We start from the raw sequence: 16239 nt of genomic DNA on the forward strand, positions 1-16239 counted from the left end.
TCTGTAAAATAAAATCGACACTTCTCCTTTAATTCCAAGCAAACTAGCGAGGGAATCCCCGGAGCAGCCTAGCCTACTCTGCCCGGATGCTAACGGCAACACAGGACGGTTTCCATGAGCTCTGGAGAGTTTCTAAAACATATCTGGTGAGTAAATGAACATATGCTTACTTGTAAAAGGCTTCCTGACTAAAACATATGATTGTTTGTTATCCGTGTATGTTAATTTGGTTATTTTAAACACCGCAGCCCTTTTAAACAGGTTCATTCGTGGCCGTCCATATACCGTTAGTCCATAGACTCGCATGATAACGTACGCTTGAATTATATTAAGTGTTGACAACCATTAAAGTCGGAATGTTAACATTAATGTCTTTAAATGTTTTTAAAAACCGCGTTTGCACTTTCTCAGACATTTGACGTTACAGAAGTCTCCCGGAAGTTGCGGGACTAACGTTAACGTTATCCCGCAAATGCACAGAGACTCCCAGATGCCCAAGTAGATGCCCGCAAATGAATGATAATCTCCCGGAAATCGCGCGTCTCCCGCCCGGTCATTAAACACTTTGCACACCCCTCTCCACCGCATCCCTCCCAGCTCTTTAGGTACGTCGCGCGCAACTCATCCCATTGCTCTTCAGGTTCTCATCTCTCCCGCTACCTCCCGCAAATCAACTCTGTATCCCCCGAAAATGACTTTTCCCAACTCGGGATGTCTGACGTTAGTAAGTTAGGCTATTTCTGTAGTCAGGAACATCTTAGTCAAGCTTTTTCTCCCGCATGATATTGTGCTTAAAACTATAGGCTAAACTTAGCATGTACTGTACACAACATTTCCGTTTTATTAAAGACAATTTAGTGCGTTGTAAACAGCCACCTGTCTGTAAAATTAATCAACTTATTAATATTTGAGCAGCCTAATGATAATACGGGTTTGATTTGTAGATTTATTATCAATAATCAACATCTGAATCAAAATATATCTGAAAAAGTGTGAGGCATACTTTGTGATGTTCATCTCTCTTTTTTATCTGAAGGTTATGCATATGTGTTAGATACTAATGTTTTGTTGTTTTTTAACAGCCACAGTTCTCTATACAATAACACAAGACCCTGTGACGGTGGCTGATTAGAGACGGATGGTGTATTTCCAGAGTTAGTGAAATGACCAAGCACACCTTCTTGGTCATATGTGGTGATAATAATGAAGGTATGTTTGATAAAGTTCTGTATTTGTTTCACAATAAGCTGAGAGGGTATTAGAGCATTAGAGAATAACAAATGACATGAAGGTGATAAGTTTTGTATTGTGGGTGAACTGTTACTTAAATAATGTTTTGCTCTTTGCTTTGCACTTTTCCTCTTCTGCTTATCCTAATATTTAAGATTATATTTGGACCTGAAACATCTGCTAGACTCCAGGAAAGGTGGCGTCAATACTGGTCCTGAAAGGGCCTAACAAGTTGAATCTGGTAAAGAAACATGCACGCACGCACACACGCACACACACACACACACACGCACACGCTTACAGAAAACTTTAGGTTTATGAATATATTTTACACTGTGGCCAATATTTTGGGGAAGTCAGCATCACTAAGTGATATAAAAGATTTTAAGCTCCTCTAAATTTTGCTCCAAGTGTTGTGTTAAATTCAGGATTCTGGACAGACAGCTGCCTGTTTTCCAGTTCTAGTCATAGTGGTTAAACCTAATTGTTTTTGGAGATCCAACAGTGATATATGTGTTTTTTCTACTTTTCCATATCCTGTCACCTCAACCAGCTGGGAGAGTCAAGTTGTGGATCAACATGAAGATTTTCAAAAGGTGAGTTTAGATTTCTTGAATGTTTTATTTACTTTAAATGTTCTTTTAAATGTATCATAGAATTTGATTGCAATTTGTTTTCAAACATTTATCTTAGTCATGCTGAGTCTTGAAGAGTTCTTAGAAGAGCATCACCCTATATCCGTGCATCAGGAACCACCAGACGAGCGATCAGCAGCTGCTACATCGTCATGGATAAAAAGGTCATCCTGTGGCTGGGAAGCACTTCATTCACAGGACATGCTTAATGAGATTTCCTAGCTCCAGTTTGTTTTCACACAAGTTTACAGCATTTATACCTTCATTTAAACTGCTGTGTTTGATTTGGAGGACCAAGGAAACACCAGAAGTGAAAGATTTGCACGCCAAGTTGTTTAAAATGTAATTTCAGAAGAAAACTATGCGTTCAGAAGAAAACTATGAGTGACGATACTGTATATTGAACTTTCAAATTGCTCTGATGAAACATCAAGTTTGGACCAAAGGACTGAAACAGCCTTTTTGAGCACTGGTCATACATATTTTGTTCATACTGTCTGTACTAATAAAACATTTAAAGCATATTTGACATTGTTGCATTTTAAAAACTGAATGAATTGTTGAAGTGGTGAATGTTTTCAAATAAAATGTTTTTTATTTTGTAATTTACAGTCTATTTGAGTTTTTTACCATATTTACACTCAAGAGAGTTGAATAAAATAATATATTACACCAGGCGGTGTTAAATATAGTTACATATTTTAACTCTGCCCAGAGTTAAAATTAACCCTTACTTCGGTGTCAATATGCCAACCCTTTTGAAAGTGTTGATTTAACTCTGTTTTGAGTGGACCCCATGAGACACTTTCAAAGTGTTGAAATTAACACCCATAGAGTTGTTTTGGGTCCCCATATTTTGCTGTGTATCCACGCAGCAGGCACATACTGGGCCAAGGAATAATGTATAGCGATTAAATATAGGCCTCCCAAAAACACCCAGCTGGATGTTACAGAGTACAGTTAGCCTATTACCATGGCGGATCATCGCGCTCTCTCTCATTTACACACACACACACACACAGCTGCATACAAACAAGACAAAAAGGGCAGTAGTGCAAAGCAGTAGTGCCCTCTTTCACACAAACACACACACACACACACACACACACTGCTGCATACAAACAAGACAAAAAGGGCACTAGTGCAAAGCAGTAGTGCCCTTTCACACACACACACACACACACACACACACACACACACACACACACACACAGCACTATGGCGAATGCGTGCACTCTTTCTCTTGGGAGTACCATATTGTTAGACCACCTGCTTTCAAATTACACCAGAGTTCTCAACCGCTTTCGCGTTTTATATGGAAATTTATTCCCAGGCCACAAGAAAACTGGTCGGGTCCAGCCGTGGAAATGCAGACCTCTAGTGCAGATCCAAATGTAGGGTTTACTAGCAGAATGGCCAGGCAAGCAACGGTTAACAATGGGGCAAACAGATGTATACTGGGAATCTAGAGTCATGATCAATAAACAGGCAGAGGGTCAAAAGGCAGGCAGCAGACAAAGTGAAACAAACAAAACAAAGCAAGGTTTAAACACAGAAGGCAAGGCTAGTAATGATAAGAAGTCAATGTTCACAATCAGTATAAAAAAGACTCAGCACTGCTGTGTGTGTGTGTGTGTGTGTGTGTGTGTGTGTGTGTGTGTGTGTGTGTGTGTGTGTGTGTGTGTGTGTGTGTGTGTGTGTGTGTGTGTACGCTGTTTAAATAATCCTGTAATCAGTCCTAAAAGTTTTTGCGGTTTCACAAAATTGTAGTCTAAATCAATTACTTGGATGGAATAAGTTATAACTGTTACTGTAACCATTGGAAACAACCATTAAGTAATTAAAAAACTATTTAACAATTCCACAAATCTCATTTTGTGTATTACTATCAAATTTAAAACATATACTGGAGAGATGTATCACTTTTGACATTACTTTTCTGTAAAAAAAGTAAAGCCAGTATGCCAGTAAAGTATGCCAGTAAAGTTGGAAGTTAATTTTTTTTTTTTTCAACAGAGAGCAAAACTTTCTTCCACTTTTCAATGTCCCATGTTTGGTGCTCCCTTGCAAATTCCAGTTGTTGTTTTTTAGGCCTTGGGCTGCAGTCAGCATCAGTAAGGGCCTTAACTTGGGTTGAGGATCTGCCTGTGTCTTCTCAGACAGCCGATCGGATCCTCCGGCTTAGTGTAGGGGAAATGTTTTGGGGTCTACCACTTGACTCTTTTTTTCCTATAACCCTCAGGATCTTTTAAGCAATTTTAAATGACTTTGACCTACTGCGTCCAACTTTGTTTTTTACGTGTTGCACTTGAGTCTTCATTTGTCATTTTAAAGCAGCACTTACAACCTGATTACGATCCACCAGCGCAAAATGTGAATACTTGAAATGTTTCCCCCCTAATGTTTCTAAAGATTTTGCTCAGGAGTGAATATCAAAAATATTGGGCATGATATTTGAGGCTTAGATAAAAAAGAAACACATTTAAAATATGCATGACCTGAGAAGATAAATCTGTACCGAATGTCTCAATAAATGCATTTTATGAAATAAACCCTTGTTAAGCATACAGAAGAAACTCCTGATAAGCCACTAGGCAGGTTTACAGCACATGTACTCCAAAGCATGATAAATCTGGACAAATTGAAAGTGAAATTAGCATTACAAAAACAGCTGTGTGGTCTGCCTGTACAAATGTCTGCAGAGCCGGTGTTCACGGTTGGGTAGTTCACCACTGTTTCATAGTCACAAAAAAAAACCTATTAAATGTGAAATGCACAATATCTGGCCTTTAATTTGTTTTTCTGGCTCATTTGTAACAGTATTTTTTTTTTCTAGGCAGTTGAGGGACTCTTTGAGGACATCACCTTAAACGTCTTTTTCTAGCATTTATACTTATCACCCTCCATCTCTTTCTCAATCACCTTCGCTAAAGAAACCTAATAAAAGCTGATACTTGATGTTGTTGGGACGTTTCCAATTCACAATGATTTCAAACACCATGAAACATGTGCATTGGAATTGACTTCTGTAAATTTAGAATTTGCAAAAAACTTATTTCACATGGACTCAAAGTATTGCTCAGCTAGAATTATTTAAGCAAGGTTAAGCCTGAAATAAAAAGCCATTGATAATTATGGAAATGTTTCTCTTACAGTTTTTCTTCTCGTAAAACTGATTTACTGATGACAATCAATTTAGCAATAGAATACAATATCGTTAAAAATATCTGTAAACTTGTTTTTTTTGTTGTTGTTGTTAAATTGAATTTAATTGCATTTTTATTTGACAGATTTAAACAACCTGTACAAAATACAAGTATCCCATACATCTTGAAATAAACCATCGAGGATAAAAAAAAGACAAAATAAAACCTTTTTTACTTCCATTGCCGTCCAATCCATAAAACAAACACTACCCACTCAAAACAAATTACGTATGGTGTTTGTTCAAACTATTTATTTAAAATAAGCTGAAACAACACAATTCTTGAGGGCTTTTTTAAATAAGGTTTTTTAATTCCTTCATATTGTCCCAACACAAATTGATTGTATGGAACCCAGCATTTTTTACACAGTACACACACTACAGTGTATGTATATATGTATATATATATGTATATATGTATATATATATATATATATATATATATATATATATATATATATATATATATATATATATATATATAAATAAAACACACTCACCCACCATGCTTACTTACTGACGTATAATTATCAAACATTAAACCTCAACTCTTTTATTTTCTTGATTAATTTTGGTAGTTTGTTCCACATAACTGCACTAGTGTATAAAACAAATTCTTCTCCACTAAACTTCTAAACATAAATAAACAAATATTTAAATACCAACCCCAATTTATTCTGCATTGTACTTGTAAAACATTGATCTTTCCTCCAACAGCTTTCAATATTGAAACATTTGAAACAAACAAAAAAATTTTAATAGTTTTACATTTTAATAGTTGTGGAATTTTTAGTGTAAAGTAAGATATTGTCTGGGCTGTTGTTGCAAATTACTGTGCAAAATTTACTTTGAAATTTTATTCACATATACAGAGCAACAGATAATAACTAATAATAACAACTTCTAGTTGATCATTTAAAAAAAGGCCAAAGTTAGATTTTTCAAATAAATCGCCTGTTGAACTGCATCTCAATCATCACAAATACTGCTGAAGACCTACTGGAATCCACATAGACCCAAGATTCTCACAGAAATCAGTCAAGTTTGAAGAAAAAACATGGTTTGGGGTTACATTCAGCCTTTGTGCGAGAGATCTGCAGAGTGGATGGCAACATCAACAGCCTAAGCTATCAAGACATGTGTGCAGCCCGCTACATTACAAACTACAGGAGAAGGCAAATTCTTCAGCAGGATAGCACTCCTTCTCATACTTCAGCCTCCACATTAAAGTTCTTGAAAGCAAGGAAGGTCAAGGTGCTCCAGGATTGACCAGCCCAGTCACCAGACATGAACATTATTGAGCATTATTGAGTCTGGGGTAAGATGGAGGAGGAGGCATTAAAATTGAATCCAAAGAATCTTGATGAACTCAGGGAGTCCTGCAGGAACGCTTTATTTGCTATTCCAGATGATTAATAAGTTATTTGTGTCATTGCAGAAATGTATGGATGAAGTCCTCCAACTCATGGAAGTCGTACATAATTTGAAATCTTTTTACACTGCACTATGACTTAATATTCAATACTGTACATTATTTCTTTTAAGTGACAAGACTTTTGTCTATACAAAGTCAGATCTTACTGTCCTAATTAAATAATGAAAAAAAATCAAGGCATGATTACATTTTATTTTGGTTATGGTTAGTAGGGTTAGTAATCTAGAGGTCTTTGCCCTTCATACAGTATAAGCTACTTCTGATACCAAATGATCAACAAGAAGTCAAGTTATTATTTGATATTCCTAAAACTTGGATCCAAACTAAAATGTCAATAAAGGTCACTTTGTTTTTTCAATATTAAAAGTTGACAGATCAGAGATAAAAGTCTCTTAATAATTAATAAAAGAAACACAAACACAAACACAATTTAATGATTAAATAATGACAGATATTTAAGTTTTGGGCGAACTGTTCCTTTAAGATGAAGGGTAACATTTTATTTAAAGACATTCAGTAAGATTAAATTCTTTCAAGAATGCAATAAGCAAGCAAACAAACAAACAAACAAACAAATAAACATTAATAGTAATATACAACTAAAATAACATTATAAAACATTGGCAACTCAATAAGCAAACAACTACATTATATGAAAAGTGTCTGTGCTAGGAGAGGTTAAATATGCATGACCCAGCTTAGATATACAGTACATTAGTAAATAAATAATGAACTGTTTATTCTGTGGACAAAATGATTTAAGTGTGGAACATGATAATTGTAAGCTGTGTCTCCCAAGAAAAGTATTATCTGTGTGGTGCTTCTGCCTGTGGAGAACAATGCATTTTTTTGGTAATGTTACATAATGGTTATTGATACAAATAAAGAGCATTAGAGCAATTTTTTTTTAGCAGATGTGGTTCCTGGAAGGATTTTTAAAATACTTTGTTAAAGCCTTAAGCTTTAAGCCTTGAACCAAATCAGTTACAAAAAGCTACATTACACGTTTTTTTATGAAGCAAAGAAATATATGAAGGTCAGAAAAAATAGACAAAGGTACAATGGAGCTTTCAAGTCATGTCGGATAAGTCATATTTGCAAGTTAACTGCCTATGGATGCCACCAAAAAATCATAGCGGGTGGGATACTCAAAATTTTCTCTAACCTATGCTCTGGTTTCCCCCACAGTCCAAAGACATGTGCTATAGGTGAATTGAATAAGCTAAATTGTCTGTAGTGTATGAGAGGGTCTGTGATGTGTATGTTTGGGTGTTTCCCAATACTGGGTTGCGGCTGGAAAGGTATTTGCTGCATACAACATAAGCTGGAATAGTGAGCAGTTCATTCCGCTATGGTGACCCCTGTTAAATATGGGACTAAGCCAAAGAAAAATGAATGATTGAATATACCAATATAAATCTTACTATATGTATAAATAACTGTTGTGGGTTGTCAGTGAAAAAAACCCAACTGATGTGAATTATTTGCTTTTCATTTTCTTTCAGCAGAGTAAACAAACCCTGCTGTATTTTCTTGTTATTTATTAAAGGTAGCATCATCGTTTGCTGACAAGAGATTTGAACGCATGTGACGTCATTATTATGAACATCCCAGGAGGAAGCAGCACAAGATTTAATAAAGAACAATACCATAAACCAGGGGTGCTTAACGGTTGTTGCTAGATACGGTTGCAGTCAGAAGATATTGTGAATTATTTATATAATTTATAAAATTTTCCATTTATTATATTTTATTAACGTCTACCCCCACCCTAACCCTAAACCCAACCGTCACAGTAACTTAAAAAAGTAGTTGTACTGAGTATTTATTTATTTTCTTTTCGGCTTAGTCCCTTTATCTGGGGTTGCCACAGTGGAATGAACCGCCAACTTATCCAGCATATGTTTTATGCAGCGGATGTGCTTCCAGCTGCAACCCATCACTGGGAAACATACATACACACTCATTCACACAAATACACTACGGAAAATTTAGCTTACCCAATTCACCTGTACTGAATGTCTTTGGACTGTGGGGGAAACCGGAGCTCCTGGAGGAAACCCATGCGAACACGAAGAGAACATGCAAACTTCACACAGAAATGCCAACGGACCCACCCGAGGTTCAAACCAGCGACCTTCTTGCTGTGAGGCGATCATGCTACCCACTTCGCCACCGTGACAACCTGTACTGAGTATTATGTTATTTATTAAATTACCCAATAAATTATATTTTATTAACACTTACCTCCACCCCAACCCTAAAGTAAACTGGCACAGTACTGTAAAAATATTAGTTATTGGTATACAGTGTTACAAAAATGATGCTATATTGGCATGTGTATCTGCAGCTGTATCCCCTCTAGACATTACCATTCTCAACCCTGTTCCTGGAGCTCAACCTTTCTGCAGAGTTCAGCTCCAACCCTAATCAAACACACCTGAACTAATTAATTAAGACCTGAACAGCAGATCATTACAGGCAGGTGTTTGATATGGGCTGCAACTGAAATCTGCAAGAAGGTAGATCTCCAGGAACAGGCTTGGTCACCTCTGCCAAAAACAATTGCGAATTAACTAAACAAACACCCCTTTATCGTCACTTTAAACCATTGTTTCCTTTTAAATAATTTTATATAGGAAGGTTTTGCAGGTGAAGCATTGTAAATGACAGTTACTGTAAAGCAGGGGTCACCAAACTTGTTCCTGGAGGTCCGGTGTCCTGCAGATTTTAGCTCCAACCCTAATTAAACACACCTGAACAAGCTAATCAAGGTCTGTATACTTGAAACACCCAGGCAGGTGTGTTGAGGCAAGTTGGTGCTAAACCCTGCGGGGCACCGGACCTCCAGGAACGAGATTGGTGACCCCTGCTGTAAAAATAACATTTTTTGAGACTGACTCAATTATCCCATTCACAGTACTCAAATTAAAAGGGTCACAAAACACATTTTTAAGAAGGATATTAATTCATTTTAATCATCATAAAAGGTGAATAGAACAGATTTCTGTGTAAAACTCTGCTGTCAACATTCATTTTTAAAATTATTTAAGCAACGAGATCAAATTTTGGAGTCTGTTATATTTTTTGTTTATATATGTTTTGATTGAAAGAACAGTTCAACATTTTGTTAATATAAACATTATAAATAATGTAAATGACATATAAATAAGTTTAGCCTGAGGTGAATAAACTTCTGCATAATTGTTTTGCATTCAATGTTTTACAAGTAGGTGACACAGTGGCGCAGTAGGTAGTGCTGTCGCCTCACAGCAAGAAGGTCGCTGGTTCAAGTCTCGGCTCAGTTGGTGTTTCTGTGTGGAGTTTGCATGTTCTCCCTGCGTTCGTATGGGTTTCCTCCAGGTGCTCCAGTTTCCCCCACACCCCAAAGACATGCGGAACAGGTGAATTGGGTAGGCTACATTGTCCGTAGAGAATGAGTGTGTGTGGATGTTTCCCAGAAATGGGTTGCGGGTGGAAGGGCATCCGCTGCGTAAAAACGTGCTGGATAAGTAAGCGGTTTATTCTGCTGTGGCATCCCCGGATAAATAAAGGGACTAAGCCGACAAGAGAATGAATGAATGAATGAATGAATGAATGAATGAATGAATGAATGAATGAATGTTTTACAAGTAGATTTTTGCTAAGAATATAGTGAGAACAAAGTTTTAATTCACTGAAAGCCTTCAATCTGCATCATTTAAATATATCGCAACATTTTCATGTGAATTATTCAGGTCGATCTCACATGGAAACGTAACTATTTTTGTATTGTCAGAAAAACAGCTAGATCAATTTAATTCATATAAAGTTGAAATTTTTTTTAAAAGGAGGCATGCCCCCGAATCCCACCCCCTACCTTCCGCTCATTAGGGAAGTGTAAACCATACAAAAATGTCCAAATGAGATCATAAAAATAAATGTGAAATATTCACATACAGTGATGTAATGTAGTTGTAACAGTGAAGTACTTACTCAATATATATTGAATGTTTAATAAAATGTGTGTTAATTAAATCATGTTTGAGACGATTGTATGCCAATGGTGTTCGCTTTTAAAAAATTAGCAAAAAAAAAACTGCGATTTTAAAATATTTGTGTTTTCAGGCCTCCATAATCTTGCTGGTGATGTATAAATGAACATTCAGAGCTTCCATAAAATCTAGTTTGTTGAAATTGTTGCCGTTTAATTATGTAAATGAGCTAATATTTGTGAGCTAATGTGGGAAGCTGATTTTCAGGAAGTTTTTAAAGATTTGAAAATTTTTGGCTATTTTTTGAGATGATGACAGTCATATATATGTCCCACATTGCTAAAACACTATTAAGACATATATATAATCCATTTGTGTTATTTCGAGCAAATTCGTTTTTCTGGTTTGAAAATAAATTCTGAAGCCACGTCACAGCGATGAGATCCTTGTGTAAATTCCAGCATGGAGACTGGATGTCTACCAGCCAGTACAAAGTCTTTGAGTTTTTTTTTTATCATCAATTCATGAGAAAGACTTGGTTCAAACCAATCAGCGCGCTCTATTGTGATTGAGTACAACTTAATAAATATGCATGATAGCTTCGAGGACTGTTTTTACCTGTTACAGTGTTCAAACAGCAGAGAGGTGACACGTTGGGTTGCCAACTGTAATTAAAACAAGTGGAAGAAGAAGAATTGTTTGGAAACATGGGTCGTCAGTGTTGTTTTGATAAATGTGCCAAAACAACGTTTTTTTTTTTCCATTTCCCCGCTTTGAGAGCGCATCTGGCGTATGAACCCACATGTGTGGATTACAGTGGTCTGCTAACACGCAACAAAAATATCTTTGTAAGGAACATTTGTTACCCATTGTTGTAAATGAGGGCGATGCCAATCCTCTTGTGCACCACCAGAGGGAGCCATCGCCCGAAATCTAATTCGACTCACGGACTCAAATTCCCATAAGCCCTGCTACCTGGCACTGATTGCGGTCCAGGTGCCTCTCATCAGCTCAGCGTATATATACCACACTCACGCTCTGGTTCTTTGCGAAGTCTTGATTTGCCCTGCTGTCATTTCTGAGCGTTCTATACTCCACATCCCGGACTGATCTGTACTTCTGACCCTTTGCTCGACTCTACGATTAAGAAGGACATCTGCCTGCCCCTGATCTCCAGCCTGTTATTCTCACGAAGTAAGATATCTGCCTGCCTTTGACCTCTTGCCTGTCCCTCGTTTTGACTCCTGGATTGCCCTTTGTTATTGTTTGTATGTGTGATTTTAATAAAGCTTGCAAATGGATTCAATGCCTTCTGACTCATCACAACACCCATAAGCTTTTAGAACCTGGAAATGGTGAAATCTGGATTTGCAACTTGCCTCCTTTCAAAAAAAAAGACGCAGTTCCAGTTCGTGTTTGTTTATGATTATTCAGAGGCAAAGTTAGTTCGTACCATCAGCAGTACTTTTTCACTTTTTAAAGACATACTTTAGTCAAAATTTTTTAGCTACTAAGTTTACAGTAAGTTAATATAATTACAATGTTATAGACTGAAAGATCTTTAAATGTTGCTCTCCAAATGTAAACACATTTTTTAAACTGGTCTTGTAAGATTTTCACCGCATTTTGTGACAGAGTAGTCTATGTAGACATTACTGTTTGACACTATTCTCTGCACCTACCGAGTCTCTGCATCTACCAAGAAATGTGGAGGGATTTTTCCTCTTGTACAGCATGTGATATCAAATTCCATCAAAACAGCACTCTTCCAGCAGTTCATACTCGCATCCAATGTCTCGCTTGTCATGGGAGGCATGCATAAAATATTCCTGAATGAAAGTGCCAAACTACAGATAAAGTCGACCAATTTAAAAATGAAACACCCGTCACCCATCTGTATATTGACTGATCGATTGCTTTTGTTTCCTATATTGTGTAAACTTATTGTACGTTATACTTTTATAACAGTCACTGTTGATTATTGAAACTGATGTTCAGCAAAAGAGGATTGTATTTTCAATGATAATGAAAGGAGGCAGTAATGTTATAGGCTCTGTTTTGTTATTAATATGCATAGAGTAAGGATGACGCACATATAAATATGTAGCTACACGATGCCTCAACATTTTTGGTGTTTGTTAAGTTGCCAATATCAAAATGAAAATATCAGTTTCTTTAATTATGTTTTCAATTTATGTGAAACAGCGTAGCCAGAGTGATGTGAATGAGGTTATAAAGTAGTCTACACTTTTTCCTGTGAAGATTTACCCGATGTGTACTCGGGAGTTTGTTTTCCATTTCAAACTTGCAAAGTCTGAACTCACAAGGAGAGGATGCAGGACTGATCTGTGTGTAGGCTACTTAATATTGAGGAAAAAGCCCCAATTAAATAGGAGAATGCATGTAGCCCCGCCTCCGTTTTCAGATGTCTCTTTTTTCCTCCATCCAAACTGACAAGGAGTAGCAACATTTTAGAATGAAAACAGCCACTTCACTGTTTTCAAAACGCTCCGTTTTCAGCGCTCAAAAAGTCCGAAGTAGTGTGGACGGATGGCAAAACCGTAGCAAAACTTGTGCATTTTTAAAACTAAAACATATTAGTGTAAATAGGGCCTTAGTCACTGTTTATCTCCTGTGTCTGTTTTGCCGCTCTAAAAATCAGCATATGCATGCATTGAAACTCCCCTTTTCATGCAAACCTTTCCTCTTTCGCCACTCAACACTCTAACTTAAACAAAGCTGGACTCACCCACTTTTCTCACTTTTTTAAACTAAAGGTGTGAAAACACCCTGCTGAGACAGAGGGTGGGGTGAGCTTCATGGCTTTTTCTAATTGGTGGAACTTTCTTCACAGCATTATGGGTAAAGAAGTTTTAGTTAACACATTCCAGTAACACACACAATTGTTTACAAAACACGTACTGTAGTTGTTAGTCGTTAAAATTTAGATTTAGTCATTATTGTAAAATCACTTTCTCTATGGAGAAGATAAATTAAGTTTTTACTTACGAAACCCAACCCTTGTACTCAATAGAAAACAGCTGTCTATGCATGCAAAGAATAAGAGCCTAAAGGACTTTGTTTCAGTTAACAAAAGCATTAAAAGACTCTGCAATGATGAAATTTCCAAGGAAAAGTATTTCCATTTTTTTCAAAAAACATGAACAAAAACATTCTGGGAGAAAGTTTTACTTGTGGGATTTACTAATGGGGGAAAAATCTTGAAAACCTGAGAAACTAATCCATTTCACATCTGAGACATGCAGTAGAACATTTGTCAGCCCCACCTGCACTTGTTTTTTGTTTTGTCTGCGGATGTGCGTGAGCTGAATAAACGCTTTGATGTTATTTATTTTGTTCTCCTTCATTCATTGTCAATTAATCACACATCAGTCACTGTTCTTGAGCTCCAGGAGCGACTAGACAAAACACAAAAACAAAACATCTTTATTCACAAATTAAGACGTCTGAAAATGAAAATAATACAGTCTAAATCACGGTGAGCAAAAAATCAAATAAACAAAACACCCCTGATTATCCATTCAAACCATTGTTTCCTTTCGAATCAATGTACGTGGGAAGGTTTATTCACCTTCATACATACAAAATCAATACTAGATTTCCATCCTTGTTATCCGTTTCTTCCTGTACGCACATCCTCTCCGGACTATAATCAAGCCACATCAATAACAATGCATGCTTGCATAAAGCTTTTATGAATCACAATACTGTGTTCTGAATGCCATATTAAACCCTCGATGGTGGGAACAAGATAATTTATACGTGCGGTTCTCAAGTTGCTCTTAATTCCAAGAAATGAACTTTTGCCTGAATGAAACATTTCTCCACCGGAGGTAAACAAATCACATAGGTGGCTAAAAAATTAATTAGGGCTTGAACAGCTTGATGTTGTTGCTTTTGGCAAAATCGAAGAATTATTCAGCTTCTTAATAACTTTAGTTTAAACGTAGCCAGCAGTGGCCAGGAAAAAAAAACAAAGCCGCCACTTAGTCTCTCAAGGCAAATTCTTGGCCACATTATCTCTGCAGACCCAGCTTCAGCAAACCTCTGTCTCACTCTGTCTGACACCTTGTCGTGTTCTTGACATTTCTTTTTCATTCCGTTCTGCTTAGCTTTTCCATTAAAACAGAGATTTTATGCTCTCTAAACTGTTGCACATGCAGTATTAAGAGAAACATGAAAATGCAATGAAGAAAATACACCCATAATTCAAAGCACTGCAAACATCCGCCTCTATCCTATGTGTTTTGTTTCTATTATAACAGAAGTTTTAACTGTCGCCTAAATGTTCCTTTTAGGAACATACAGGGCTCTATTTTAATGATCTAAGCACATCGTCTAAGGCGCATAGCGCAGGTGCACTTATGGCATGTCTGAATCTACTTGCTATTTGAGCTAAATGTTAAATGAAACTAAGGGCCCACTCACAATTGATACAGTTGCCTTGACCTGAGCACGCTTACATCATCGATGACGTGACTGTTCAGTTTAACAGAAAGAGAAGCACTCTCGCTCAGCACAGTGGACATTGCTTTAGTTATGTTGTTATGTATTATAATTAAGGGTTTTGGGATGCAGTGATATGCAGTCAATTACTTTGCCGAACAGATCCACCATTTTCGACGCTCATAAATTATTAAAAAAGTCCTCGTGCTGCAGGTATTATGAGGTTTCTTGAAGGTGTAGCTGATGTGCAGCGAGGGGTTTGCACCCTTAATAAACCACGACAGTTTGTGTTCATTGAAAATAAAAAGATGATTAATAAATCCAAAACAAACAGTCATCTAAATGACATTGCGTCTTCAGTTTCTGGCTTAGGTGTACTTTGTACTCACACTACAAGTGTACCGCGCCAAAACAGAAGTCAACGTACTCTAGCACAACTCTTCCTCGTCCAGGGCTGGCCAATTGATTCAGAGCACTTCTCAAACAAATCGGGAAATGCGGCTGGGCACAGTTTGGATAGCATAGTGTGAGTACGCCCTGAATGCTATTTTAAATATAGGGGAAAAATAGTTGGTGCATCAGGCGCATGGTCTAAAAGGGTTGTGCTTATTCTTTTCATGAGTTATGGGTGGGCGACACGGTGGCTTAGTGTTTAGCACTGTCGCCTCACAGCAAGAAGACATGCGGTACAGGTGAACTGAATAAACTAAATTGGTCGTAGCATATGTGAGACTGTATGGGTGTTTCCCAGTACTGGTTTGTAGCTGGAAGGGCATCCGCTGCATAAAACATATGCTGGATAAATTGGCGGTTCATTCCACTGTGGCAACCCCTGATGAATAAAGGGACTAAGCCAAAGGAAAATGAATGAATGAATGATTTATGGTTGTGTTTCGTGTGTAACATGCATTAAACCAATCGGAACCCTCTTCTATTATTTGTTTTAAGAGTGAATTGCAGTAATGCCATGGTGTATTTGCCATTTACATGGCAGACTTTGTAAGCAGAAAAAAATAAACAAATCACTGGCGAGGTTATCTGACCAATCAAAGTAGAATAGACTCTAAGAAGGATGAAGTTTAGAGAGAGTTGATTCTAATGAACTATTTCACACCATATTAACAAACTATTATTATATGTACAGTTTGTAATCTTTTTATAGGACACCTCTAAATTATTATTTTTTTAAATAAAAGCATGCCATAAATCAGATTCTAGTGCTCTCAAAATCTGCTCCAACAATATTGTTTGGATTGTTGAGAGTTTTTTATACATAACTTTAATTTAATTTAT

General features: G+C 36.9%; 1 long non-coding RNA gene across 2 annotated transcripts in view; it reads left to right on the forward strand.

Moving 5' to 3' along the window:
* Positions 1 to 2470, forward strand: part of LOC137488078 (uncharacterized) — a 28653-nt gene extending 26183 nt beyond the window's left edge. For both annotated transcript variants that reach the window (XR_012393261.1, XR_011006976.2), the window contains exons 2-6: positions 40 to 146; positions 1083 to 1209; positions 1386 to 1471; positions 1784 to 1826; positions 1924 to 2470. This is a non-coding gene — a long non-coding RNA (uncharacterized lncRNA). The remainder of the gene's footprint in view (positions 1 to 39; positions 147 to 1082; positions 1210 to 1385; positions 1472 to 1783; positions 1827 to 1923) is intronic.
* Positions 2471 to 16239: the final 13769 nt, after the last annotated feature.

The sequence above is a fragment of the Danio rerio genome, chromosome 17 (genome assembly GCF_049306965.1).
Source record: "Danio rerio strain Tuebingen ecotype United States chromosome 17, GRCz12tu, whole genome shotgun sequence".
NCBI lineage: Eukaryota > Metazoa > Chordata > Actinopteri > Cypriniformes > Danionidae > Danio > Danio rerio.